The sequence below is a fragment of the Henckelia pumila genome, unplaced genomic scaffold (assembly GCF_033568475.1).
Source record: "Henckelia pumila isolate YLH828 unplaced genomic scaffold, ASM3356847v2 CTG_525:::fragment_3, whole genome shotgun sequence".
Lineage (NCBI taxonomy): Eukaryota > Viridiplantae > Streptophyta > Magnoliopsida > Lamiales > Gesneriaceae > Henckelia > Henckelia pumila.
In genome coordinates this window covers 1,412,190-1,415,854 of record NW_027331857.1, presented here as the reverse complement: position 1 = coordinate 1,415,854, position 3,665 = coordinate 1,412,190, and the positions used below count along the sequence as shown (strand labels likewise).

Here is a 3,665-nt window from a genome sequence, read left to right as displayed (position 1 = left end):
TGTGGGACGGGTTATTCATAGTGAGATCCACAGGTCCATCCATAATATCACTCTGGGTCTCTACTTCCCCATGATCATATCTTGTTTATGCTTGCGCGCCGGTGTTGCAATTAGGAATGATGAAGAGTGGTTGTCACCTCAGCGACCACTCGACTCCGCTTTCATCGAAGCAAAGAGGGCACACCGTGTTAAGCACTTTATGAGGGATGGCCACTTCCAGCCACCTCAAGATCCGTTAAGACCACCACCCCCTGCTCGACGATCTCAAGCTGACGCCATCCGCGAGCTTTCGGCTTTCGCCCACCATCAAGATGCCTACAACACGGTGGCGGCGCATAATGCACAGGCTTTGGATGCTTTGTTGCGTAATCTGACAATCCATCATGGTCTTGATCCAAATGTCGTGCCAGCCGCTCTTCCGTACCCACCACCCTTCCCATTTCAATACGCTGCCCCTGTCCTTCCTCCGAAGGCTGACAAGGAAGATGCCGCAGACCGATAGACCAGGGGAGTCCCGTTTTGTGTTTTTGCATTTCATTCTGTTTAGTTATTTGGTTGTGTTCTTTTGTTTTTGCATTGAGGACAATGTGTTGTTTAAGTGTGGGGGGTTGCTTTACATGCATTTTGTTTCTTTTGTTTCGTTGTACGTTTTCTTGTGTTGTTATGCATCATTTTGTTATGTTCGTTTGTGTTGTCCAAATACATGAGTTGAGGATGATTTCTAGTTTTTTTAGCCTTTGACGAGTTAGTTGAAAAAAATGGATTTTTGAAAAAATTTAACTCTTGATTGGATTTGAGAAACCGTAGGTTGTTTGTTCAATATTCTTAAACACGCATGTTTAATCAGTGAAGTGTAGCGATGTATTAGATATCGTGGATGTCTGTTGGACCATTGCACGACAATAGGTGTTTGTGAAACTTGATAGAGTTAGAATCTTGATGATTTCGTTGATATGACATAAATGATCTTGGGTGCACCTAGAAAAATAGAAAGAAAAAAAAATTAATAATAAATGTACAACTCCATCCGGGCCTTGACAGGATTAAATTCCTAAAAGAGCAAGATCAAGGCTAAGTATGCGGATAGAATGGGGTTGATGCTCCATCCGGGCTATAGACGAGGGGATTGAAATTCTAATCCTGTCTTTGTTGTAGCTAAGTTTGCGGGTAATGATTGGGGCTATTGCAATACCGGGTGCAAAATCCTGAGGTGCGTAATTATTCTCAAGAAAGTTGTGTTGTGTTGAAGGATTGTTAGGAGGAGAGTTCTTGATAGTGTAGCTTACACTTAATTGTTAATAGGTCGGCGAACAGTCTTGAAACTTTTGTCTTTTGAAGTTGCATGTAACTGGGGTAACATGGCACACACACACGTTCGCATTCGACTGAAGGTGTATCATTGATAATTGAGAGTTGCTATGCACTTATTTCTAGATGAAAGCGGTTTTCTCTGAGGCTATGCTTTGTATGATTCATACTTGCTTATGTTTTTGTTTTGTTTTGCATAACTTGCTCGAGGGCGAGCAAGGTTCAAGTGTGGGGGTATTTGATAGTTGTGTTTTTGTTGCATTTATTAGTGTCATTTTTGTTGTTGTTTTGCATTAGTTGCATGTTTTATTTTAGCATTTTGTTCGTTTTACATTTTCAGTGTTTGCATGATGGGATTCTTGTTTTTATGGTTAGGTCGCTTATTTTGCGGACTAAGAAGGAACCTCGGAGGAACGGAAGTTTGAAGCAAAGGAAAGGCCGGGAATTTTCTGGAAACCATCTCTCGCTCGATCTGCAGAAGTATGCGGATCGAGCGAGCACCTACATTATGAAGACAGTGGAGGCTGAATTATCTCTCGCTCGATCCGCAGAATATTGAAGATCGGGCGAGACCCGTTTTCTGCAAGACAATAGCAGTGCAATTTTCTCTCGCTCGATCCGCAGAATGTTGCAGATCGAGCGAGAACCTTGATTCCGGAAAAAAAATTATATTTTTGGAAAATTTGTTAATTTAGTTCCTAGCCTTTATTAGACTATTATTCCGTTATTATTAGATTTTTATCAGACTTGTGGAGATAGATTGGAGGCTAGGTTTTCTTTTTCTCTTCTGAATTCGAGTTTTCTTAATTTTTCTTTGATATTTATGAATTTTGCTATGAATCGTTGTAGCTAAACTCTTTTACTTGGTTGAGGGAGACGAAACCTTGTTATATTTCATTCATGAGATTTGATTTGTAGTGTTCAATCTTTATTAAGTATCAATTTTTGATCTGTTTTATTTTAAGTTTGTATGCGAGATTTTAGGATTGGCCATCTTAGGATTTTGTATTGCAAGCAATAGCTAAATTAGAATTCAAATCCGTAATTGTTTGAAACCTCTAATTTGCGAAGCAACTACGTGTAATAATTTCTGCTGTTGAGTTTATTATTTCATAGGGTCAATTATTGGATAGGCTAAATACAATCGCTGGTATTGTGTTGTCTAGTTTCGTCAGTTTTACTAGTTTAAATGCTACCGTGGATTTAAATCTAGATTGCTGTTATCGGGTTGGTTCATTGGTAAGGGTTAATTAAGAATGCTGTTTTCTAATTAACTAAAATTACGGTGAAACAGGAATTGAATTTTCAATGAAGAATATTTAATAAGATTGATTATTTTTAGAGAATCAATGATTGAATGAATGAATAACAATGGTGTAGTCGACCGATACCAAGTCTCGTCTCCTATTGAATTTCTCCAGTATTTTATTTAACCTTACATGCTAGTGATTTTTAATTTCTTAAAGTTTTTAGTAGTTAATCCAAATTTGAAAACCCCTATTTTATTTATTTAGAACACATTAAATTTGCCTTTCCTCGTGGGAACGATCCCTACTCACACTACTATATTTTTAGTGATTATCTGCTTGAGTTGGGTAATTTGGGCGTGACACGATAAGCGCTTCCAGTGGCATACCCACTATTGATGATGTTCGACCGAGTATCGTTAGACCAACAGTGACAGCTAATCATTATGAGATAAAGCCGGCAATCATCCAGATGATCCAGAACACAGTCCAATTCGGTGGATCTACCATCGATGATCCTAATGCTCATATTGAGAACTTCTTGGAATCTGTGATACTTTCAAACAACAGGGAGTTTCTGATGACGCTATTTGTCTGCGTTTATTTCCTTTTTCATTAAGAGACAAAGCTAAATCGTGGTTGAATAGTTTACTTGTAGGTTCTATAATAACATGGGGAGATTTGGCTAAAGCGTTCCTAATAAGTACTTTCCCCCCTCGAAGTCCATGAAGCTGAGAACCGACATCACTATGTTTGCTAAAGGGGAGCTAGAGTCGTTGTATGAGGCATGGGAGTGCTACAAAGATATGCTAAGGCGATGCCCACATCATCAATTGCCTGACTGGCTTGTGGTACAAACTTTTTGTGAGGCCTCGGTTCTAATCTTCTATTCTTAAGATAATATAAACAATTATCATGCACCATCTATAAGATAAGGAAACAAATAAAAAAAAAAGCCGGATCGAGCGCACCAAATTTTAAAACTCTCTGCCGAGAAAAAAGCAGTGTGCCGCGCTCGATCCGGAAAAAAGCCAGGATCGAGCGCACCATTTTGTGAAACTCTCTGCCTCGGAAATCACAAGGGCCGCGCTCGATCCTGCAATAACCTAG

At 39.3% G+C, this 3,665-nt stretch overlaps 1 non-coding gene across 1 annotated transcript; it reads right to left on the bottom strand.

The window, feature by feature from the left end:
• Positions 1 to 3,283: 3,283 nt before the first annotated feature.
• LOC140873379 (small nucleolar RNA R71) lies at positions 3,284 to 3,390 on the bottom strand. The gene has a single exon (XR_012148012.1). It is a non-coding gene; the product is annotated as a small nucleolar RNA R71 (small nucleolar RNA).
• Between the last annotated feature and the right edge of the window lie 275 nt (positions 3,391 to 3,665).